Source organism: Canis lupus, chromosome 24 (assembly GCF_048164855.1).
Source record: "Canis lupus baileyi chromosome 24, mCanLup2.hap1, whole genome shotgun sequence".
NCBI lineage: Eukaryota > Metazoa > Chordata > Mammalia > Carnivora > Canidae > Canis > Canis lupus.
In genome coordinates this window covers 9,904,126-9,930,831 of record NC_132861.1, presented here as the reverse complement: position 1 = coordinate 9,930,831, position 26,706 = coordinate 9,904,126, and the positions used below count along the sequence as shown (strand labels likewise).

The 26,706-nt window shown below is 39.7% G+C and overlaps 1 protein-coding gene across 1 annotated transcript in view; it reads left to right on the top strand.

The window, feature by feature from the left end:
* The first annotated feature begins 1,468 nt into the window (after nucleotides 1-1,468).
* The window catches only part of FRY (FRY microtubule binding protein), a 429,394-nt gene continuing 404,156 nt past the window's right edge, over nucleotides 1,469-26,706 (top strand). Inside the window, exon 1 of the mRNA XM_072795524.1 lies at nucleotides 1,469-1,587. The gene's annotated coding sequence lies outside the window, so the exon portion shown is untranslated. The remainder of the gene's footprint in view (nucleotides 1,588-26,706) is intronic.

Sequence of the window (26,706 nt, the reverse complement as noted above, 5' to 3'; positions counted from 1 at the left end):
GACAGTCCAGCTTCACTTTCTGTCACACCCAGCACATCAGCCATTGCTAAAATACAACATGTATACCCCAGCCCCTCCATGACTGCGTATAGGTCCTTCCGTTGGTCTTAGTATTCTAAACCTGGCAGTTTGGCTACCTTCCTTGTAGTAACATTTACCTTATTGTACTAAAACGACTGTCCCCTCAAAAGGCTGGGAGCTCCTTGCACACAGAGATCATGCATTATTAATCTTTGTACTACTGACAGAGTACCTGGTAAAGATAGACATGGTTTACTGAATGAATGAATGAATGAATGAATGAATGAATGAGTGCATGTATATAAACCATAATTTTTGCCCACAAAGAACAGAATTGTGACACACTACAACTATGTACTCATGTAGGTTAACCCAAAGCACTATTACTCTCAATATATTTTGTAACGGCCTTATTGAGATGCAATTCAGATTTGTATCACAAAGTTCAGTTGGTCGAATTGTACAAATCAGTAGCTTTTAGGACACTCAGAGTTGTGCATCACCGCTATCAAATGGCGTAACATTTTCATTACCCTAAAAAAAAAAAAAAAAAAAATCCCCCCCATTAGCAGTCATTCCCTGTTCCCCAACCCCCACCTCTGGCAGCTACCAATCTACTTTTCCGTCTCCGAGGATTAATTAACTTTTTGCTACACAATATACGTGCCATCAAATATTAGAATGCATCCCTCCGCACCACTGAAAAGAAAGAAAACCCGAGGCAGCTTTGATTCTCTATAGCATCAATCTCCTTGCTCTGCGACCTTGGACAAGTTGTCGAACTGGATTTTGTTTCTTCCTAAGATGAAGAAGTTTCGACCGCGTGCGAGGGCACCTTCAGGTTAAAAAATAAACCAGCAAACCCACCGCCCCCCCCCACCCCCGAAAAAAACCCAAAAGAAACCCTCAGGCTCTGATCCAATACTCCGCCCTGGGTAGCCTTTCCGGGGCTTCCTTAATAAATGTTTTTCTATCATTAAGATCTCACGCCAGCACTGCCGCAGCCCGCCCCGCCGCCCCGCCGCCCCGCCGCCCCCGCCGCCCCGGGCCCCGCGGAAGACGCTTCCTCCGCTCCCTCCGCTCCCTCCAGACCGTCCCGCGGCTTCTGGGCGGCCGCGGAGAGCCGCGCCGCAGAGCCCGGGAGCCGAGGCCCCGGGAGCCGAGGCCCCGCGCGCCGGCCCCGCAGGAAGCCTCGCCCAGCCCGGACCCCGCCCTCCCGCTCCCGGCGCCCCCGGCGGGGAGGGGCGCGGCGCGCGGGGGCGGAGCCAGCCACGGGCGCAGCCAATCGCGGCGGCGGAGGTCCCGGGGGTCCGCGGCTCGCCGGGCGCGCGGGGGCGGGGCTCCGCTTGACAGTGGCGGTCGCCGGGCGGCAGAGCCGGGGCGCCGCGAGCGGAGCGCGGCTCGGGGAGCGCAGGCGGCGGCGGCGGCGGCGGCGGCGCCCGGTCCCCGCCGGCTCGGGCTCTCGGCGCGGCGAAGTAGCTTCCCGCGGCGGCGGCGGCGGCGGCGGCGGCGGCGGGCGATGCTGCGGGTCTCCCCAGGCGCCGGTGTCCTGGCCTCTTCCTAAAGGTACTCAGCCTCGCTCGCCCCTTGGTCCGGGGCACCGCTGCGCCCGGCCAGTGGCTTTGTGAGCTCCCGGCTCCCGGAGCGGGTGGGTGGGGCTGGGCGGGGCTGCGCCGCCGGGGCTGCTTTCCCCGTGAGGAAGAGGGTGGGGGCAGAGGGAAGCAGGGTGCGGGGGAGGAGGGCTGTCTCCGGGCAGCAGCTGGCTGCATCCCCATCCTCCATCCTCCTCCTGTCTCCATGCGGGTAGAAAGAGGTTTTGTTCCAGGACAAAGTTTGATGCTAAGACTTGAGGAGCCGGACTCGGGGGTCCAGAGGCCCGCACCCTTACGGAGAGTCGGAGCACGCCTGTGTTCTGAACATGGGCATGCAGAAACCCATGCCACTTTCTAACCCAAGCAGCATTCCTGACACAGGCCGTTTCTTGAGGGAATTCCTCTGTGGGAATCCCCCTTAGGGAGGGGCTTCGGATACAGGGCATCCAGACCCCCCCCCCCCCCACACACACACATTACGGCTTTTGATTGAAAACAGTGCAGCAGGTGATCGGCTGGCCCCCATGTTCTTCCCTCCCTAGAATGGGTGCAACCAGTGTCTATACTCTAAGAGCTTTAAAAATTTAAGTCAGCCTTCTAATTAAAGATCCCCAAGCACCAATGTGTCCAAGGTGCCAATGATTTCTTCTGTCAAATCTTGAATAGTTTCTTATTACCATATGCTACCATTCAGCTTTCTTTTGAGTGCTGGGCGGGTGCTGTGGAGCACAGGAAAGGGAGGAGAAGTTGTAGCCCGTCTCTTAGGGTGGGAGGTGGGAACAAAGAATACAGAACACGTCTACCCACTTGAAGATAGGAGAAAGTTTTAACCTTCAAAATAAGGTAGGTTACCTGGGGATTTTTGCTTTACAAAACTTCTTCCAATGCAGAGAAATCATTAGAGTGAGACTGAGTTTTTCACAAGATTGCGGGAACAGGCCTATTTTAAAGTAGCTCACGTGGCTATCCCTTTGACTTAAAATTTGCAGATTTCAATAAATATATGTAGATTCTGTTTAGTTCTAATAAACGTTTCTGATCATATTTGTGGATTATCAAGCTTACTTTATTCATTTCTAACTAAGACATATTCATACTATAAAACAACTACACAATACCAATTTATGGGCCCTGGAGACACCATAGTCAAGGACACTTGACCAGACATCCTGTTCTGGTCCATAAGATTTACTCGACACCAGGAACATAACTCCTGTAAGAGCATTTATATTATAAAGAGAAAGAAACTTCCTTAGTGGTGACACAGTAGTGTCCAAATACGGAGCACATACTATGTGCCAGATATATCACTAAGTTTTTACATATATTGTTACTTTAAATCTCATAGTCTACCTGATGACTCACCCTGTTTCAGGGACTAAGGAGATATATAATTTTCCCAAGATTATATGTCAAGTAAATGATAGAGGTGGGATTTGAACCTGGATCTATTTGATTCCCTGCCCATGCTCCTGCCCATGCTATCTCCCAGCCCCTCCTGAAATAGACTTGCCATATTATAATGTAGTAGGAAATACTGTGTCTACTGGCCTCTTATATTCAAGTCCTTTATAGACTGTTTCTCCCTCCAGGAACTCAACACCATGCCTGTGCCCAGCAAGTATTCCCTTCACCAAAGGGCAACATGAAGAACTCCCCAGATTCCCCCTTAAGCCTCAGTCCCCAGCATGTATATCAGACACATATCTCCAGACATATAAACTCCTTGTCCTTTCAGAGAAGTGGGTTCTGGAAGACAAGTAGCCAAGTGTTTCCCTCACTGCCACTTAAGGAGCAATCTCTACCCTCTCAGTCATCCAAGTCTGTTTTAGCTCTGCACATATAAGTACACACCACCAGTTGGCAGCAATACATCCCCTGCAGTGTTCACACTGGCACACTCATCTTCCTGTACCAACTGTCAGAGAATTCCTGACACAGGCCAGCATATTTAAAAGGAAAAACTGAAACAAGGTTGCTTGCTGGGGACAGTGGTATTAGTCCAGGGAATTCTTTGATTCTCCACTGCTGACCAGAAAGGGAATTAACATAGGGTCCTAGGAGCAGGAAGTAGGCCTTCCCCATAGTGTGAAATGCCATGTACATGGTGTAGCCCATTAGCAACACTATTGAAGATAATGTGTTCACCGTATAGAAACCCATTTACCTGTTACCTTGGTGATGGGTGTGGTCACACACCTGTTTATGATTTGATTACTCACTTTTACACTAACACAGTTGTCACTGGCTGAATGGTATCAAAAACTGATGTCACACTTGTGACACAGTGAGCTTTGAAGCTGTGCCTAAAAAATTGTGTGTGTTATAATCGACAGCCATTGTTTTATCATTTCTCCTCCCTAGGGGTGTGTGTGTGTGTTTTCTGTCTCCCTTGGTATAGTTTTCAACTCTCTCTGGTTCCAAAATAATTCGAAGTACCAAGCCTAAAGAGAAATAGATGCATTTTTGAGCTCAGGCCATATGCTGCCTGGAAACATATCCTTGTAGTTGGCATTTTACTCATGTTACTCTAGTGCTAAGAACCTCAAAGTCCCGTATGCACGCTTTGGGATTTCAAATGGACTCTCCTGTCTAATTATTTCACTCCTTACCCTACAGCAGTTGGAAGGTTTGAGTTTAGAATACAGCCCCAGCACCTCCCCTCTAAATTCTCTAAACTGCCAAAAACTGGAGCAGCACTAATTAAAGTTGGGAAAGTAGAACATGAGGTTTGCTCATTGTCACACTCTTGGATGAGAATGGGAAATGTACCAAAAACGTTGGGGATAAGGAGATATGTAGACTTCTTTTTTTTAAGATTTTATTTATTCATGAGAGACACAGAGAGAGAGAGAGAGGCAGAGGGAGAAGCAGGCTCCATTCAGGCAGCCTGACGTGGGACCCAATGTGGGTCTCGGTCCTGATCCTGGGTCTCCAGGATCACGCCCTGGGCTGAAGGCGGAGCTAAACCGCTGAGCCACCCGGGCTGCCCAAGATGTAGACTTTTTTAAAATGACTGGTGATCTACAAAAGTACACCAAATTGATACCACACAGCATGCCTAAAGTTGGGTTTGTATAGATACTTTATTAACTTAAAACTGTCCATTATCAACAAACTTCTACTTTGTATTCTATTCTATTTATAAAACTTCTCATTAGCTATCTATTTTTGTTTCCATATTTCATCAAAACTAAAATGTCATTGCTTATAAGATATACCATTATTTTTATGTTATATAAGAAGAAAGACAAAATACTGCCAATTATATTATAACACGCATGCCACCATGACCACTGTGTGAATCAGTCACACTACTTTCTCATTGCTTTCAATCTTCCATCTCTTCCATGGGTTTTGATTCTTTTTCCTGTTTGTTGCTTCATTAGTGTTGCTTCCCTAAGCAATGTGTGATAGGTAATGGGTTTGCATATATCTTGGTAACAAACTGTAACAGATTCCTCTTCTGTGTCTTTCTTTTTTCAATCTGGTAAAGTATTTGGATCTTGCTTTGCAAGGTAATATGGAAATGCCAAACAAAGACAAATGTTTCCCTTAGTAATATAACATTTATGTCCCACTGCTCTGTTTCTGTGCTGTGGTGCATACACAATAGCATCTTCTTTCAGTGCCAAATCATAGTGGAATCTTTCTAAAAAACCGTTTAAGTGGCAATTAAACAGAACACATGTAGTGCCAACAATGCCCATAATTTAGAAGTGATAACAAAATGAATAGCTGTGACCAAATTTGTGCATGTGCAGAGAAATGACGATGGTGCTGTGACTACTGCCAAGTTATCAGCAGTTTTAAGATACCATCAATATTAAGACATCCCATTTCAGAGATGCTAAAATGTGAAAAAAAAGAACCGAATCAATGAAATATGCTAATCTGTGCCTATCTAATTTTATTGACCCTATTGATTCATTGTACAAGGACTTTTTCTGTATTGTTCTCTACTGTTTGCTAGCCACTTAAGGATAGTCCATGACACAGTTAATCTGCTCAATAAATAAATGTCCATAGAATAAGTGAATGAATATCCTCCCATGGAAGGCATGGAGACACATCAAGTAGTTCTCTACTCTCCTGCTGGTTAGGAAATGTGTTCTTAAAATTATGACATTGACAGAAATGTCAGACATAGAAAAAAGGTATAGACCAGCATTAAGTCCTTAATTTTATTTACAGATCCCTATTCAAAATATGTTATGCCATTACAAAAACTAGTTTACAATGGAAGAAATTCCATTATAGCTTTCATTAATCTTTGATCACTGAAAGAATTTATAACAACATAATACCTTGATTCTTTCATACAATCCCAAATCATAAATTGCTTGAATTTTATGCTTTGTTCAATTTCTTGTACTTGTCCTACTAGATACTTGCCAGAAACCAGAATTAATAGGTACGTGCTTTTCTTTCAGTAGACTCCTCTGAAACAAATTCAGTGGTGGTGACCTTGTCTAGATGTACATCTCTGAGAGAATATATATGTTTGTATACATGCACACACCTTAGGACGTTGTCTTACAGTCTACTTTTGTAACCCACCAAAAAAGCCATCTTGACATTTTGACAAAGAAAAAGATGAAAAGAAAGAAGGAAAACCTTGTCAGGCAATACAGCCCTCCGTCTGTCATTGTTTCTGCTTCCTTATTGCTAGATCACTCATGGGCTTCTGATATACATTCACTCTGCTTGCTTAGGGAAGAATAAATAGTGTGTGTCTTTCCCCATGTACAGGCAAAGCAGTGTGTGCTATGAAGAGACCTGGCAAATAGATCAGAGCTTTCTCTTTCATATGATAAAAAATAATTATTAATTCAATCTTTTTGGTTGTACACTAAAGGGACTTATGTATATTAAGCATTATTAACATACAGCCAGACCTTAAAAGTTTTATTTGTTTAGAGAGCTTGCACATGCTTTCATGTGAGCGGAGAAGGGGCAGAGGGAGAAAGAGAATCTTAAACTGAGTGTGGAGCTGACCCCAGGTCTTGAACTCTGGACCCTGAGATTATGACATAAGTTGATATCAAGAGTCAGGTGCTTAACTGACTGAGCCATCCACACTCCCCAATGACAAAAATAATTTAAAACTTGTTTTTACTGAACACACAGGGTGGGATGAAAGAAAAACAGAATAATCTTAGCTGCCAATTCTATGATTATGTGGGATGTTTTAATTAGGTATGGTAAGACATGCAGACATGGAAATGACTCTCATAAAGGAAGGAATTTATTGTGCTCACAGATCCCTAGAAGCAGGAGGCACATACGTCATGCAGGGCCACATGGAGGTGGAGGGAGTAAGGGGTGAATGTAGGCAAGAGAAGAAACAGGGGAGCCAGGGCCCAGTTTAGGACTGAGTAATTTCAAAGAGCTTGGGGCACAGAGCCTGTCCCTAGTTGTCTAGTACCTGGCCCTGGGGTGATGAGGGCAGGTGGACAGCAGCACTGAGTGTGAGGGTCTGAGTATGGGCTCTAGATTGATTGGTTTGCATATGAAAGGTACATTGGAAGGCAAATTATTTATCCCTAGAAATTAGCTCACCCTGTGAGGGGCAGTACCTGCTGGGTCATGAAGACCCCAAGAAGACCCCAAGAAGTTGAAACATCAGAATACTGAAAATATGTCATAGTTAATATATAGAAATTTTAAAAATAGTCCATTAATGAATTAGCCCCATATACACATGGAGTATTTAGCCAAATGTGCATGAATGCCTTGCTCGGGATCTGACACATGGTACTCACCCAGTAAACATTAATTACATCTGAGTTGTGGTACCAGATGGTCCAGCCATGCTCACAGTCAGCCTTTGCTGCATATTGCCATCAGGTGCACAGTGTTCATCTTGAGAAAAATAAAAAAATAAGGAACCACACTGCATAAAGGATCCCCAAATGAAAGATGAACCACCCAGGATGAAGAGAAGGCAAAACTGTTAAATTATTAAAAACATAAATCAACTCTTAAGCAAATACATCTTTAAGATCTTAAAATCTATAAGGTAATTATATGTTTGGGATAATTCCTTATTCACCGTGGATTTGGAATATTAGAAAAAGTCAGGAAACATGAAAATTACAGGAAACTTATAGAAAGCTTGTTTCTGTGTAAAATTTGGAGTTGCAAAGGGAATTGTGTATTGTAAATGTCATGCTCAGGAGTACACTTGTAAATGTGAGTTACTCAAAGTAGAATCAAACATACTATTAGTGTGGTGACACAGGTCTAGGCATAGAGTATTTAAAATATACCTGTGCTTTACTGATGCTTGATGGAGGATAGCGATGAGTGGGGTGGACGTGGGGTTAGACTCAAGACATTACTTTTTAAAAAAAGTGTTATTGAAGTATAGTTGACACACAATGTTACATTAGTTTTAGGTGTGCAGGTAGTGATTTGATAAATATATACATTATGCTATGCTTACCACAATGTAGCTACCGTCTGTCACCATTTAACACTATTACATTATATTCCCTCTGCTGTACCTTTCATTCCTGTGACTTATTCTTTTCCACAACTGGAAGCCTTTACCTCCCACTCCCCATTACCCATTTTTGCCCATTTTCCTGCTCCCCTCTCCTCTGGCAACCATTAGTTTGTTCTCTATATTTATGGGTCTGTTTCTGGTTTTTGTTTGTTTTGTTTTTTAGATTTCACAAATAAGTGAAATCACATGGTATTTGTCTTTCTCTGGCTTATTTCATTTAGCATAATGCCCTCTAGGTCCATCCATGCTGTAGAAGATGGAAAGATCTCATTCCTTCTTATGGCTGAATTGTGTGTGTGTGTGTGTATATGTGTGTGTATTTCACATCTTCTTTGTTCATCTCAATGAACACTTGAGTTACTTCAATATTAAAAATATGCTTTTTATGATAAATGGCAAGAGTGCAGGAAGGTAGAAGTGTTAGGGCTCACAGTAAGTAGATGAGTTGTTGCAGTGGTCAAACTCGTGATTTCTCTTTCTGTGGTTGATTAATAATCATAATGTCTTTAAAGTCTAGTGACTTTTCCTTAGAATCTTGACCATGCATGTTAAGAAATAATAATGAATACGTAAGTGGGAGGTCCATGTAATAATAGAAGAAGAGTAATTTCTTCTTATTGCCTTCTGCTTACAATTCTTTCCATTTGGGAGCAGCCCGGGTGGCTCAGTGGTTTAGCGCCACCTTCAGCCCAGGGCCTGGATCCTGGAGATCTGGGATCAAGTCCCATGTCAGGCTTCCTGCATGGAGCCTGCTTCTCCCTCTGCCTGTGTCTCTGCCTCACTCTCTTTCTGTGTCTCATGAATACATAAATAAAATCTTTAAAGAAAGAAAACCAATTCTTTCCATTTGTAGCTCTTGTATACATCTACTTTGCATTGTGTAAGAGCTTATCTATGTTGATGGAAATTGTAGGGATGTTTTCACTGGAGCACAGCTGCTACCCCATTGTGTTTCCAAACTGACATCATAACTCTTTTATTAAAGTAACAATATTAGCCTAAACTGGACAATGAAAGATTTTCTGCCTGGTTTATGTTGCTGACCCAGATTTGATGTTGGTCAGGACAATCCTTGGGTTTATCCACACCAGTGAAGAAATATCTCTTAACCTAATATATGTCTTGAAATCCAGGCTTTTATGTCCTCTTGAACTCTTAATTTCATACACAATTTAGACCCATATGAAAATGGAGTATTCAGTCAAATGAGATAATGTGCAGAAGCATTTGAATTGTCAAAATAAAAAAAAAAAACCGTGATGAACAATTACATCTACATGAGTGCTGCATGTTGCTTTCAATGTCAGTGATACTCATGAGTCCTTTGCTTTCTGGAGCCCTTTTCTTTGTGTCGATGCCTGTAAGTGAGACCCTGTAGGGGGAGGGGGAGATGAGAGGGAGCAGCCTTCCTGGATCTGTTCTAAAGTATTTGCATTCTATTTTAGTTTTAACCTTTATGAATTTGAATTGCATTCTTTTGGTGGTGGAGTGGAAAGAGGCATATCCTTGCTTATCTTTTCAGCCCTAGAGCTTAGAAAAGTACCTATAAATAAATAATAGGAACCTAATAAATATTTGCTGATTTAAAATATATTGTTTGGTTGACATGGGAATTCCTACTCTTCTTTGGCACAAAGATTCTTACTACTAATAAAATAAAAGTCTCACATAATATTTGATAATTTGATAGTTAAATTATCAACACTGAAGTATCAAAAACGTCAAAACTGAAATTTTAACAAATAGAAGTCATCAAGATAAACTTGGCTTAACAAATTAAAAAATTTGTTAAAATGGGGGCACCTGGGTAGTTCAGTCAGTTAAGCATCCCACTCTTAATTTTAGCTCAGATCATGATCTCAGGGTATTGAGATTGAGCCCCATGTTGGACTCCATGCTAGGTGTGGAACCTATTTAAGATTCTCCTTCTCTCTCTCTGATCTTCCCTCCCTAAAAAAAAAATAAATCTATTACAAATGATCATTATTAAAATTCTATGATATGGGACTGAAAAGTAGAGAGACACAAAGTGTATAGAAATTCTAGATTTTGATTTAGATTATCTAGGGAACTTAATGTAAGACACACAAATAAGCAATACAACTTTGAAGGAAAGGTCAATTACTTAGTGAAGTTTGCTAGAACAAAAGAATAACAGTTTGAAGAAGAGAAAACAGTAAGAAAAAGAATAACATATTTTGGTTATAATCAAATACAGGTTTCCTCTGCTATCAAAAGTAGAGCATTCCTGTGAAGCCTTTTGTAAGCCAAGAGGGTGTAAAGTGAAAAAGCAATTACCATTTTGTAATCTTCTTCATATTTCTTTTGGTTAGTGAAAACAAGTACTAACATTGGTCTTTTGTAAAAGGTAAGTGGTGTAAAGCAAACTTTCAGATAGCAGAGGAAACCTGTATTGTAATAAATTTCAGATAAGCCATAGTATTGAATGTTGGAGAAAAAAAAGAAATACCATTTAATAGATATTTGTCATATATTTGTCCAAACCTATAGAGCATACAACACCAAGAGTGACCCATAACATAAACTGTAGACTTTAGGTGATTATGATGTGTCCATATTGGTCATCAGTTATAACAAATGCCTCACTCTGATGGAGGACGTTGATAATGGGGGAGCCCCATACATGTGTAAGGGGGGGCAGGGGCATATGGGAAATCTTTGTACCTTTACCTCTGTTTTGCTGTGAATCTAAAACTGCTCTAAAAAATGCAATCTCAATATAAAAGAAAAGAAAAGGAAAGGAAAGGGAGAAAAGGAAGGAAAGGAGAGAGGGAAGGAGAAAGGAAGAGAGGGAAAATAAGCAAAGTAATGTATGTATGCCAGGTGTGAAGGCCATGAAGATTTTTCTAAATGTTCATGTCATCATGACAGATGCAGGGACACTTGGGTAGCTCAGTGGTTGAGCATCTGCCTTTGGCTCAGGGCAGGATCCTGGATCCTGGGATGTAGTTCTGCATGGGGCTCTCTACAGGGAGCTTGTTTCTCCCTCTGCCTATGTCTCTGCCTCTCTCTCTGTGTCTCTCATGAATAAATACAATCTTAAAAAAATAAAAACAAAACAACAAATAAACAAAAGACAAATGCATTAGGATATAAAAAAGTGAAAAGCATTTAAATAAGGAAATATAATAAAATAATTCTAAAAGGTAAAATGACAGAATGAGAAAGAACATGGGTAATAAAAACTTATCCAAAATATGTAAGACTGGCTCAATTGGAAGAGCATGTACTCTTGTTCTCTGGGTCAAGCCCCATGTTGGGAGTGGAGAGTACATAAATAGATAAATTAAATAAATAAATAAATAAATAAATACATACATACATACATACATACATACATAAATATAAACTTAAAAAATAAAATATGTAACAAGTTGATGTGAATATGGGATATGTGGTATGACTACTCAGATTCTGGTGCATAAGGTGTTGAGGAAGATGAGCAGACATTTTGGACACTGAAATACAGATGTTAGATCATCACATGATAACGTGCAGAGCATAAAACACACAGATTAATTGCTGCTGCTTAAATAGGTGTAGTTTGTGCTTTGACAAAAATCAAAAGTGATTTGGAAAGTTGGAAGTCTGTGTCTGTTGACTTCTTTTTTATTTGTCGAACTAGTAAAACAAAAATAATGGTAATCTTTGAACCACCCTAAAGAAATTAGGGACTTTATTCAGAAACCACTTGCGATAGAATTACATATCAGGATTTTCTTCTTTTTTTTTTAAGATTTTATTTATTCATGAGAGACACAGAGAGAGAGAGGCAGAGACACAGGCAGAGGGAGAAGCAGGCTCCATGCAGGGAGCCCGATGTGGGACTCTATCCTGGGTCTCCAGGATCACGCCCTGGGCTGAAGGCGGTGCTAAACCACTGAGCCACTCAGGCTGCCCCATATCAGGATTTTCGTCTTTTACTTAGGTGTTTTTCCAAGCAATATAAACAAATCCAGCAAAAGGATTTTTTTTTAAACCAAAAGGAGAACTTTAATAAGCTTTTATGGCACTGCAATTACAGGAATATTAACCTATAACATGCAATAGAAATGATGATGCCTTCTGGACATATTTGACAGATAAACCTGACATTACAGTTAACAGCAACATATTCTGCTGAAGAAAACAAATGCAACTTAGTTCAGCTTTCAGGTTAGAAAATGTATGTTTTTACTGTAATCTCAAGTAGCATTTAGAAAGTTTAGTTTTCCTTTTCTAACCTCTAAGAGACAGTTATGATTTTTTAATGCAATCATAGTATGCAACCGCTTTCACATTGGACACTCAACAGACTCTAATAGGACCTTAGACAGTATCTCTACCATAGTTTTATCTCTTAAAAGCACACTTACCCGAAACAGCATGTAAGATTTTGCAATTTGATCACACTTATCCCAAACAGTACTTAAAGTTTTTAAATTTGGTCTCAATCCTCATAAAATATTCACTTCAGCATTATTTTTTCTTAACTCTATAGAAACTGCAGGTGAACACTCTGCCTCTGTGAGTACTGTGTGAGAATGGGGAATAATTTTCTTGACTATGAAATGATCAGAATAAAAGTTGGAAGTCTTTTGAACAGTGGCTACAGTATGTATATTGGGTATGTTTTTGGAATAGGAAGAGCTTTGACACAGCCTGACCTGGACTTGCTATCCCCTCTTCCACAGAATGAGAAGTGAATCAACACCTGTTGAAGACTGTGGCTAGTGCCAAGCCGATAGCATTACAGTCTCTCCTTACTTCATTTTACCCCCATAGCAGTCCCCTGTGTAATAGACCCAGTTATCATCTCTATTTTACAGGTTAGGAAACTGAAGATCAAAGAGGTTAGATATTTTTACTTAATGTCACCCTGATAGCAAGTGAAGAAGTTGAGAGAAGAACTCAGTGTTTGACCCCAGAATCATACATTTAAGCACCTCCATAATACTCCCAGCATATAAGCTTGACATTCCTCAGCCTTAGCTTCCTTGTCTATAAAATGAAGCCACTGATTTCTACTGGGCAACTTTGTTGTGAGTTTGCAAGAGAATATATATAAAATATCTAGTGCACTAGTGGCCTGGTACAGAGTAGTTGTCTATTGTTATTGCTACTTTTGTTGCTTTTGGAAATGACTGTAATGTGAAGTCAAGTGAAAATCCTCACTATTTTTGTCTCTCAAATTTAGCCCGGTCATATCTATTGCTATGGCATCCATTCTATCAAGCTGTTCACCATCGTATAGCTATAGAAACTTCCTTACTGGCATCCATAATCCACTCTAGAACATCTCTTCTCCAGAACCAATCTTTGCTACCTCACATGGAGCGTCTAGATGACTAGAAAGCAGAAGTGGAAACAAACACTTTAAAGTGGGGGTGCTGACTAGCATTACTCTGCAGGAATTCTCTGTACCCACTTAGCAAAACAGTGGAATTAAATCCATCAAAAGTAGAACATGAGGAACATATCCACTCAACACTCTTGATGCCAAGAATTGGGGAATTCTTACCTTCATTTGCTATTTTTTTTTTTAAAGTCCTGGATATTTTATCTTCTCAAGTAAGAAGAAAACCATTGGCAACCCTAAGTTTACTCTTGAAGCAATGACTAGAGTACATTTAATTACAGATTCCATGAGTTTGTAAGTAGTTAGCAGGTCTTTAACATTCTTGTAAATATACATAAACCACATCTTCTTTATCCATTCATCTTTCGATGGACACTGAGGCTCCTTCCACAGTTTGGCTCTTGTGGACATTGCTGCTATAAACATCGGGGTGTAGGTGTCCTGGCGTTTCATTGCATCTGTATCTTTGGAGTAAATCCCCAACAGTGCAATTGCTGGGTCGTAGGGCAGGTCTATTTTTAACTCTTTGAGGAACCTCCACACAGTTTTCCAGAGTGCCATTAGAAATGACAAATACCCAGCATTTGCTTCAACGTGGATGGAACTGGAGGGTATTATGCTGAGTGAAATACGTCAATCGGAGAAGGACAAACATTATATGTTCTCATTTATTTGGGGAATATAAGAAGAAATGGGTAGGAAATATCAGAAAGGGAGACAGAACATAAAGACTCCTAACTCTGGGAAACGAACTAGGGGTGGTGGAAGGGGAGGAGGGCGGGGGGTGGGGGTGAATGGGTGACAGGCACTGATGGGAGCACTTGACAGGATGAGCACTGGGTGTTATTCTGTATGTTGGCAAACTGAACACCAATAAAAAATAAATTTATTATTAAAAAAAAACATTCTTGTAAATATATTGTAGTAACTGAAATTTACATTGCAGTCCTCCTGACTTTCCTTGAAGAGGTCTGGAGCATCCACTTAGGAGTTTTTAGTAATCAATTATGAAATTGCTTGTTTATTCTAATAGGTTCAAGACCTTGACTATGTGACTCCTGATTAATATGTTAAAAATATTGTATCTAAGATGCATTAAAATACATTTTAATATGAATATGTTATTAAAATATTTTTATCACACAACAAATGTGTTCAATGTTGGAAAATTTAAAGATTTAGTTAAGCAAACAGAAGAATATAAAAGCCATCCATAATCCCGCCTCCTAAGTGTGATCATTGTCTGCATTTTGCATGTTCTCTCCCACATTTCCATCTTTTCACACATATTGTGCACAAAACAATGGAATCACTTAATAAACTGTTTTATAAGTTGCTTTTGTCAGCTAACACAATTTATCCCAAGTATCTCTCCATGATAGTAAATCATTACATAGCTTTTTAGACAAACTACAAGTTATCAGACCTAGGTCCTTGTGTTTTGAGACTCTAGAAAAGCCTCCCCTTAGCCCCAAGGCTGAGGACTACGTCTTTCTCTACAAGACATACCCCTATCTTGAGTTTTAGCGTAGCCCAAGTTCGGGTTTCACTTCCAAAGTGAGAGCTCTGCATCTGGACTCCTACCTCTGCCTGGTATTGCTACTCTCGTTATCATGAGCTTCTCACTATTTTCATCATCTAAGAAGGGGTGTCAGAGTCATCCTGGTGATTCTGACATGGAAATACAAATGAGCTTTTTCTGCTTTGCATCCTCTGACAGATGAATGTCAGGAGACACACAACCCTGCCAACTGGCCTCTTAAAACCAAGCCCATCTGCCGATCAAAAGCTGCCATTCAGAACGCCGACACCCTCCCCATCTTATGATTTTAATTTCTATAACTGGCTCTCAATTACTGCTTCTCCTGGGAGCTGAGATGCCAACGATAATTGAACCCCACAGATAATAACCAAACTTTATGATAGTTTAAATCTCCTCCCCATCCATCTTTCAGCCAGATCTGCTCACAAATGGCCTGATTTGAGTTTCTCCTCCTTTTATTTTTTCTGATTAGTTCCTGATCCAGAGCCTAATGAGCAATGAGGTAGAAAAAAATTGATTGCCAGAGAGATAAGCAGAACCCAGCCTGTCTTTATGTTCCTATAGTTTGAGGATATCAGTCTTTGAAACTTTCAGTGTCTTCACTGTGAAGAGCACTAAGGGTGTTTTGTACTAGTAGAATCAGGTGCTTACTGTCCCTTCTTGGATCTTTATCCAAATATTTTGCCCAAAAGCATATAAATTGCTTTTTTCTATCCAGATTGTGCAAAAGCCCCTTAAAACTCTTCAAACAAGTTCCAACTAATTGATGTTCTTTTTTTTTTTAATACTAACTTAAGCTCTTCTTTCTTCAGTCTGCCCTCTTATCTCCATCCTCCCACAAAATAAATACATATATATAGATATATATGTGTGTGTTACATATATGTCGAATACACATAGACAAACATTTTGAAAAATGAATCAGAGGCACCATTCTGTAACCTCATATATTTGTGTTCTTTTACCTTCTCCACCAAGGGGTCCTGAGCCTTGAAGTTGTCAGTAGCTGAGAGTGTAGCTCCAGGCATGCCAGTACCCTTTCCTCCCTGACCAGTGTGAGGCACCTGCCTTACTTCTTTAGCTCTCTCTCCTCCAATGTAAGCTCTTCTTTCAGAATTTCCTTTTTTTTTTTTTTTTTTTTTTTCTTTCAGAATTTCCATTTCTCTTCTGCCCTTCCTTTCCTTTTGTACAATGTCTTTTTCTATTTCCCTGACATCATTGTGCTCAACAAGGACATGTGATGTATCTACAAGAACAAGGACATGTGATACATCTACAAGAACAAATTTTAAGACTGTGATATTTCCTGTGACCATTATGGCTATTAAAGTCTCCTGAAACAGCACATTACCTATTTACAATATTTTCTTTCTTAAAGGAAGTCATCAGGCATTTGGCTTTCAAGGCATTCTTGGAGCTAGTTGAGTTGGATAACTGGAAGAAAGGGTTATTATTGCCTTCTGGTTACATCATAGATGCTTAGAAGGGCCATTTTGATTTAGACATTGCAGAACACTTACTTCTGAGCACATTCTCCCCATCTTTGCTTTATAAGTGGCTTAGTCCTTAGCACTAGTAGTGATTCAGGCCCTGTGGGACCACTCCAGCCTATTTGAATAAGCTATCAATAATATTAAAAGCCTTCCCAGACACTGATGTTTGCCAGCACTTACAGGCTAGTGCAAATTGGATGAGTGCCTTTTGGGTGTTTTCAGCTTCTCCTCGGTGTTTGTTAAACAGTTGAGACATTTGTCAGAAATGTCAATTGGACACAAGCACATTATAGTATGTGCTTTTAATTGTATTTTTACTGCAACTTGATTCAGTAGAATCAAGTAGAACTTGATTTCTTGTTGGACATGTCCTTAGCACTGGAAAGAAATACTGGAAGCGTTGAATAGAAATTGTATGTGAATTATCCCCATTGAGTAGAAGACAGTCATAGCTGGCACAGCCTCTGGACTGGCTACAAGGACTGTTGATTAGGAGACAGAGAGGAGGAGCCCAGGGTCTGTGCCCTCCTCTCATCTCCTGCTTGACAGTGTCCCAGGCCCACTGGCCCAGCCAAGGGCCAGCACCAGCTGGAACCTGGATTAGACAAACAATTCAAAGTTAACAAGGGACCTGAGAAAAATGACGGAGGCACTATTGACTTCATTTGTATTCTGGATGAGATTCAGAACATCAATGATTTCTCCCTTGAAATTTGTGTGAAACATGGGCAACATGTATCCTTTCTTTTTTCTTTCCTTTTTTCCCCCCTTTTTTGGAAGAGAGTCTATAGCTTTAATCAAGTTCTTACAGGAATCTATGGCCAAAACGTGGTTAAGCACGACAGTTCTAGTTTTTCTCCTCTGTTTGTAATAGCCTCTTTTTTGCTGACTTTAAGTTTTATTCAAGTTGTTTTGAAAGAAAAGAAGTTTGAGATGTTCTAAACCTCCCAGATTCATCATCTATGGCTTGGGAAGGGGATGCTTTTAAAGCCAAACCCATATCTTCCTGAGTACCCAGTGATTCCAAGAAATTACAGAATCAGGGGATGGTGCTCTGATGAGGCTGAGCAGTATGGAGGGTGATACCATCCACTACCAATGTGGCCTGACAGCTGGAGAGATGCTGGATGGCATAGCTAAGTGAGCAAACTGGGCTGCCATCTCAGTAAATAGGTTCTGTGAATAGATCTTTATTATTTGGGCTCAAGTGGGCCTAATTTCCACAGCTTTGTCTATAGCCCTAAACAGCTGAAGGTCCAAATACAGCTTCAGAATCCTAAATTTTAAAATACAGCCTACTAACACAGTACATTTGAAAATATAAGAGTTTTTGAATCATATGTGTAGCAAGAATTAATGATACTCCTTTTGTTTTCCATTCAGAATAGGAAAACAATATGTGAATTTTTTTATTTTTGAAACAAGTTTCCTAGTAATATTTTAATATTGGTATTATCATCAGTATTGTAGAGAATGCTCAATCTTATTTTAAAACGGAGACTCAAACTAACCTTTATTTTGCCCTGGTTGACTAAATTCCCCTCTGCCAACCCTTTGAACTATCAGGTCTGCTTGTGAGTTTTATCTGTGAACTTGAGTGCAGTTTCTGGATTTTTGTGGTTGGATTTACTTTTTTGCCAAACTTTTGCGAGGTGGTCTCTGTTTTACTTGAACATCCATTAGGTAAGAGGATATGCTTTACTGAAAAAAGATCTTCACTGAGGATTAACCAGCCAAAGCAGAGAAAGTGATGACAGACTGATGTTAATCTCATTATCCTATAGTTGATTCTAAAGCATTACTGCCTAAGTGCCAAATAGATACCTCTGTTGACAAATAGAATGCTTCATTTGGCATCAGCAGTAGCTTGGTGTATCTTTTTTGGAGGGTGTATGCAAAGTCTGTCACTTACTACTTCACAGTTACAATAAACCTCATTCATCTATCATTATGGGGGAACATGTTCTAAACATGTTAGTTTTTCAAATAATTCAATATCATTTTGTTGAGAGCCTCTAAACCAAGACTCTCACTTCTGTTTTCTGAGACAGAGAGTACTGAAGTTAACTTCCTCTTTTCTGGATTGCTTGGGCCATCTCTCTGAACATGTCTTTTACCTTCTGGGGCTTAAACCTGTATATGTGGGATGATTTGTCCATTAAGCTAAGTTACCCCAAATGTTTGTGCTTTCTGACATTTTGCTATGATTTTTATGGACCTTTTCTGTCACATGTTGTCAAAATAACTTTCCATACCTGTCAGAGTATTTAATATACAACTATTCCCTACAGTTACAGGAATTGTTCCATTCCTTTCTTATGTTACAAAAAGCACTTTAAAAATGCTGTTCCTTCAGAAAGAGTAAGAGGGTTGGACGGACAACATTTAATTCAGGACAATGATGTTTATTGGTTTTAATTATTCTCAAAATGGATTTAGGTTAAAGAATAGCTTCTTGTTCATTATAATGGGACAGGTAAAAATCTAAAATATGCCTTACAATTGTTAAATTTTGAACTCTTCTGAAACTATAAGCGCAAAGTCTCTTATCCAGCTTCACCTGAAGTCAGTCTACTAATTACATCTTGACCAAAAATTTTGCCTTAATTTATATTGCGTAAAGTGTATTGTAAATAACATGAATGATAAGATAATGCAAATAAAACAACCTGAAAGGGAAATAGAATGGGCGCTTTGGAGAGCTGACATCATTATGCATAGAAATGTAACTTTTCAATAAATATAGAGAGATTTAAATATATTTAGAGTTCTGTGTCTACCAGATTTAAGGTACTGGCTACACAATAAATGGCTTGATGACATTTTTCCTAGTGCAAATATCATCTTTCCTAGTACATGCTTAACAATAAAAAATTGTATTTATTTTCTATTAATTCATTCTTTTGTGGAATGTAGTCAATACCTCCATTATTCATTACACTTCCCAATTCTTACTTATTTCACAATGCTTTCTTCAGCATTATAAATAGATACATTTTAGTCTATAAAAATTAAACTTCTGCAGTTTGCTTGCTTAAGACATCTCTACAGTTTGGAGATATTGGCTGTAAATAGTTTACTTAGATGCTATGTAATAAGATAAAAATATATTTAAGTTATATAGAAAAGTCTGGTCACTGCACCAACTTCTTGTTTCATTCTAGAGCACCATTAAAGTTCTGGTTTTTTTTTTTCCTTTTCATTCCACACTAGCATTGTTCATAGTCCTTTTTGTCCATGAGTACCAGTCACCTAGAGATATGGTGACTGATCAACAAATCGACAAAACTGATTATTCTGCATGTGTAAACCAGATAATTTAGGCCCTCAAACCGTTCTCCACCAGAAATATTTAGTTGCTTTGCTCTAATAGCGAAATTCATAGCATAGTTATAAATCATCTTATTAGATTTTTTCATGGAACAAAAGTTTTGTTTTCCTATTAAATGATCAGTCTATTGTATTCCAACAGAAAGAGGTATAATCACCCAATACTGTCTCAGTTCACTTTCCTTGTTTACCAAAATAACACATCTACCCACCTCCCTCACAATGAACCTGCTCTTGGGTTTACTGGATGAAATCTTTGTCCAATGGTTGAGGAGAAGCAGACACTCCAGACAATGGTCAACAGCACAAGTATTTGACTGAGGGGCTGACTTTGAAGCCAGTTGAACAATATGGATATGGCAGTATGGACAAATCTAGATTTGTTCTTGATTGCCACCTTTCTCTAGAGTGTGACCCTTGGATTTAGAAGGTGTGATGAACAGCAACAAACAGATAGGAAATCATACTGCTAAACAGAACCCTTCTTCTGGGCAGCAATAACCTGAGTTGAACAACTCCAAGCCATTTCTCCTACACGTGGTAACTAGTCTCAACTCCAGCACCTGGACCAGGACCCAGCACATAGTAGGTGCTTAGTTTTTCATCTTAAAATGAGAATAATAATGCCTATTTCATAGGTTTGCTGTGAGGGAAAATCAGGAGAATATTTAAAGTGCTCAGAACTCTGCCCAACATGTAATAAGCTCTTATTATAAAAATGAAATCAGAAACTCAGAACTAATTTAGGTATGTCTTATTGTAGGCAGTTTGGTCTCTCAGCCTGAGATCATGATGGAAGACAGGGAAGCCCTGGTTTAACATTTTTAAATTGTCTCTGAACTCTAATGAATGCCTTTATGTTCCTTAAGGTCTGAGCATTTTTAAAAACAAACGTCATTCAGAAAAAAATTGAAAGCAACAGCAAGATTTCTACATTGCAGATGGCCTGGAGGCAACACTCCTTCTACATACCACTGCCATATTCAGGAAAGTTCATTCAGACATCTGGTTGAAGACTCTCTAACATGTCAGAACCTGACTGACCTTGTGAACCTATTGCCAGGCCACAGCTTTTCCTGGGAGGACAACCTGTCTTCTCTCTGGGGCTGAGTGTAAAACCATGAGGCTCTAGGTTTGAAAATTAGAGCCTCATCCCAGTGCTGTTTAGCTGGTCCAGGTGGGAGCCTCAGTGTTCTAACTAAGCCATTTAGATGAAATGAAAGATCAGGAAGTCAAAGAAAGAACGTGAGTTATGTGACTCCTCTAGCATGGTTAGCATTGGTCACAGAAGGGAAAATTACCTAAGGAAGATGTAATCAGCCAGATCATGCTGGCTTATCAACATCAGACCATGTTTCTGCATTTCTAATTCAATTATCTGGAAACCTATATAATCAAAATAAAAAGCATCCATGCTTTATGTCTTGATAGGAAAAAAAAAAAAAGAAAGATTAATGTTACTTTAGAAAATGATCTAGGGACACCTGGGTGGCTCAGTGGTTGAGCGTCTGCCTTTGGCCCAGGGTGTGATCCCGGGGTCTGGGATCGAGTCCCACATCGGGCTCCTTACAAGGAGCCTGCTTCTCCCTCAGCCTAAGTCTCTGCCTCTGTCTCTTTCACTGTCTCTCATGAATTTAAATATAAATCTTCAAAAAAAAAAAGAAAATGATCTGGCTCTACGCAGGAAATGATCTCTTCTCACTCACATTTTGCATTCCAGCCTAAAACAACCCTGTCCATAGCTCTATAATTAGAAATATAATAGTCAAAGCCAGGCTCTAGGAAAAATGTCCGATTCATTTTCTCCACCCCTACATGTACTATATTTGGTTTATTTTCTTCTTGCTCAATGAAGAAATTTTCTTTAAGTATGAGTGTCAGTAAATATAAAACTAAATAAATCACCAAGTTTATCATTTGGCGTATATTCTATTTTTATACCAGTTAATCGTGTTTGGGGACATAAGGCACAGGAAAGGCTTCCCTATACTATGTATATAGTAACTTTTCAGCCCATAGAAGGGTGTTGCATTTTGAATCCATGTGACAAGTAAGTACTTCTACCATATATATCTGAAAGAAGGACACCCACTGTGTTGCCTGTACACAAAAATGTATCTCAAAAACTGACATAAGGATTAAAAATTGGTTTTCTGTTTAGACCTACATCAAATCCTAAGATATTTGGAAGTTAACTGGTGTAAAATAACATCCTATTTCCTAGAAATAATTTAAAAGGCCCAGAGGTGGTGGTTGTTGTTTTTTAAGATTTTATTTATTTATTCATGAGACACACACACATACACAGAGAAAGAGGCAGAGACATAGGCAGAGGGAGACGCAGGCTCCATGCAGGGAGCCTGATGTGGGATTCGATCCTGGAACTCCAGGATCATGCCCTGGGCCGAAGGGAGGCGCTAAACCGCTGAGCCACCCAGGGATCCCCAGGCCCAAAGGTTTATACTCTTTTTCAAATAACTTTTATTAGGCACTTGCCCACAAGCATGCTATGGCCTGGTACGTGAACTTGATATTACAATATTGCAGCCATTTGCTTTCTAAGACTACAGTGGATCAAAGACAACTTTTATGCTGATGTGTAATTCTAGAAGTGTAAGGTTCCCTGGCCATTTAGGGCCACACTTTCAGAATCTGCTCCTGTCCTAGACTCTACTCAGCTCTCCACTGGTGCACACCAGATAAGCTCAGAAGTCAACTGGTCAGACCACAGGTGCTAGGTGCGTACCATTGCCTAATGGAGGCAAGAGATGAAACAAGAAAAATATGAGATAAAACTCCAACATGTGAATAACTCAAGGTCTTTGAAGAGAAGAAATAAACATATGAGAAACAATTAATGAACAAACTATATTAAATTAAGTGTGAGGTTCAAAGTTGTTTTCCTATTATTACAGAATCAGGAGGAAATGAACTTACATAGAGCTGATTTTGTTAGACATAAGGAAGCTAAAGCTTCCCTGTGAGTTAGATACATATTGATTTGACAGCAAGACCAGAACTTGGTGCCTCTTAGTACTGATTGGTGGTTTCAGTAGCTGCAGTGCATGACTGTAAGGTAGACATCCTTGAACTACCCTAAGTTATGTACTTGATCCTGTGTGAATTTAGACAAGACTTCATAAAACTTATCTTCCAATTTCAACAAATTAAGAAAGAAATGTGCCGATAGTCAACTGAATTGAAACAGGGATCTAGAACCACATGATTTGGGGGCAGAAATATGTTTATGCAAGGATGAAATGTGTATCAGTGTACTTGCAAAAATGCTTTACCCTACCTCTTAATTTAGGAATATAGAAAATGTTCATCTTGGAACCTCTTTAAGAGATGTTTCAAGTTACCAGTGACTACCAGTGCCTGTCAGCGACTGCCAGGAGAAAGCAGAGCAGACTAATCACACTATATTAAACTTATGGTCTACTTGCTATAGAATTATTTTGTCAGCAGGCTGCTAGATTTCACCTATAGACATTTAGTGTTCACTAATTCTTTGCCAGAGTGTACCCTGTAATGATGCTAGGAATCTGATTTCTTGCTTTGATTCACCTTTTTTCCTTGTCTAAGGTGCTTTTCAGTGAGGCAATAACCTAACACACTGAGTTCAGTGTAAACAAGAAATCTGGCAGCAATAACTGGACCAAGGCCTAGTTTTGCAAAGCCAAGTTTTAATGAGCAATTTGGAAAGTAATTAATCAAGAGGTCACTATCCTCAGAAAATGTGGTGAGTGTACCCCACAATGACTTGATGCCTTCCTTGGATGCCTGAGGTGACAGTTTTTATGGACCTTCTCTCCTTATGAACAGTAGCCTCTCTAAGTAACCTGCCATTACTAGGATCTAATGGTGAAAGTTGTGAACTCTTGAGTCCACTATTTTAGCCTTGAAAAACTGCACATCATGAATCATTGATGACCCATCAGTGGTTGAGAAAATCAATTTAGTTATTCAAAACCAGCTAGTTTTTAAAAATTAAATAGGATAGAATAGAAATACCAAAAGGTATCATGTAAGGTTAAGTATTTTGAAAGAGAATTTTCATATACATGTTAAGTATATGTATACCTATGTTGGTTCTAAATTGCAACATAATATGTATTCTAACTATGGATCTTCTTTAGAAATCTCAAGAGTCATTATTTTATATAATATTTTTTGAAATTTTTTTTATTACATTTTACATAGAGAGATACATGAGAGTTTATTTCTTTATGTTTAGGAAAAATAACTTCTCTATGGAAATAAATGAATTTCTGTCTGTCTTCAGATAAAAGAAATGAATATGCTTATATGATCCTCTGAAAAAATGACATTAGGTATAAGCTGTTTGATATTTTACACTATGAATTTAAGTATCCTGAAATATTTCAAAGCTATATTTATAACTATAGTTTTGTTGTACATACCATTACAGTATATGGAGATCAGTGATGATAATGCAAATAATTTAAACATTTTAAACAGCATCTCAAAATTTAGAGTCCTGATGGCACAAAAGTAAAATAAGATCTAATCAAAGCACAAACAAAACAAGTGTACAGATTCTTCCATGCAGTAGAGAACACAACTAGAATATTTCAAGGCTATCACTAGCATTCCTTTTTCATGGGTTATCATAGAAATCCTATAAAGCCCTGTTACTTTTAGTATTTGAGTATTTTTCACCCCTAAACATGTAAGCCTTGGACAGTTCGGATTTCCCTAATAACTTGTCACAGAGTGTATTTACTAATAAACTCAATATTACAAAATGGATACTGTCCATTGAGGCTACGCTTTCCAGGGTTGTGAGCAAAGAAGCCCTTTCAAGGAGGTAGCAGTCTCCTTTGTTAATCACTTGGTAAGCCCTAACTATGAGGATCCAAATATAATTCAGGCACTTAAAGAGCTCAGAGTTAGATAGTAAAACAGATGTGGTTGCAAGTATTAGGAGAACACAAATACAACTGCACACGGTTCAGTGGTGACTCAAAGAAGGGAGTTGTCAGTTACACTGGGGTGGGGAGGTGCTCTTACAGGCCCCCTCATTACCACAGTGAGCAGCAGAACATGTTAACAATGGCCTTCTGGGGATCCCTGGGTGGCGCAGCGGTTTGGCGCCTGCCTTTGGCCCAGGGCGCGATCCTGGAGACCTGGGATCGAATCCCACATCAGGCTCCTGGTGCATGGAGCCTGCTTCTCCCTCTGCCTATGTCTCTGCCTCTCTCTCTCTCTCTCCGTGACTATCATAAATAAATAAAAAAAAAAAAAAATTAAAAAAAAAAAAAAAAAAAAAAAAACAATGGCCTTCTGCATGTGGAACACAGTACTCAGGAGCTGGATTACACATCAAGATGGGCCAGTCAGAAAGCAGACCAGGGAGCTGCCCACATTAAGCCCACATCACCCCAGGCCTGTATACACATGGCCCGATCTGAGCTGAGGTCACATCTCAGCCATAAGCATACCTATATTCATACCATTTCTGTTTCTATAAGGATGGCTTAGAAGGTCTGTCCCTGGTCTACTGAGATTGAGAATATGTTTATCTTCTATAAAATAGGCAGCAGTTGCTGAAGCAAGCAAGTGAAAGGTAAACTCCTACCCTAATGGTGAACATCACCAGTAAAACAGAAATTGGATCAATCAGATTAACCATGGAAGGGAATTGGGAGAGAATCCTGGGAAGGAGGATGACTTTGGGTCAAATGACAGATGATTCATAAGTGAAGAATAAATGAAAGCTTTGAAACTAAAAATGAGAAAGTCAACTTGATGCAAAAGGGGGAACATTATGATAAACAATTCAAGTGAGTGAAATGGAAACTGACTTATTAGAGATGAAGATACAGCTGGAAGTTCAGCAGTCCCATCTGGGGAAAAGAAGAGGAAGTTAATCTATTCTAAGTGACTCTTCTATTCCCAGTGATAGTAATATCAAAAGGGAAGGAAAGGAAGCAACAAAAGATAAAATATTGACGACAACAACAACAAAACCCCCTAATCTATGGAGTCTTCAACCCATACGTGGTCTAAAAATAAACTAAAAGGCAACAGATTGCTCTTCCAAGCCATACCAGGTATCTCTGTATGCCCAGATAACCTTTTTCATGGGTTAGGAAAAGGTATCAAATCTAAAAACCAACCAATCAACCAAACAAACAAGAAACCCCCCACCCCACCCCAAAATCTAGAGATTCAAAGGCAAGGGCTTGGATTATTCAAACCTAAAATGGAAAGAGAGAACAGAAATGTTGTACTTGAGATAAGAAAAGGGATAGTGATCAGAACATGGACATGTCTGGTAATGGAAGCAGATGGGTCAGTGAGGCAGGATCCTTGAATTCAGGCCTTGCTGCTGCTCCAGTCCAAGCTGTATGGTCCTGAGGAGGGGGCTACCCAGTGTGTTTCTGCTTCCTTACTGTTAAAGTAAGAAGAATGGAATAGATGGGTTCTAAGATCCTTGCCATTCTTAAAGAATGTAAAGAATAGAAGAATATAAAGTGAATCCAGTTCTCATAGTAAATTCAAAGTGAATTCACCACTCAGGAAGTAAGAATCAGGTTTCTATTACTTGGTCATTTACTTATTTTCTTTTTTTAGATTATCAACCCACTCTTGATTGATCTAGTTCACACAAAATGGGATCCCTGGGTGGCTCAGCAGTTTGGTACCTGCTTTTGGCCCAGGGCGTGATCTTGGAGTCCTGGGATCGAGTCCCACTTCGTGCTCCCTGCATGGAGCATGCTTCTCCCTCTGCCTGTGTCTCTGCCTGTGTCTCTGCCTTTCTCTCTCATGAATAAATTTTTTAAAATCTTTAAAGAAAAAACACAAAACATGAAAAGTGAGAAACCTGTTCG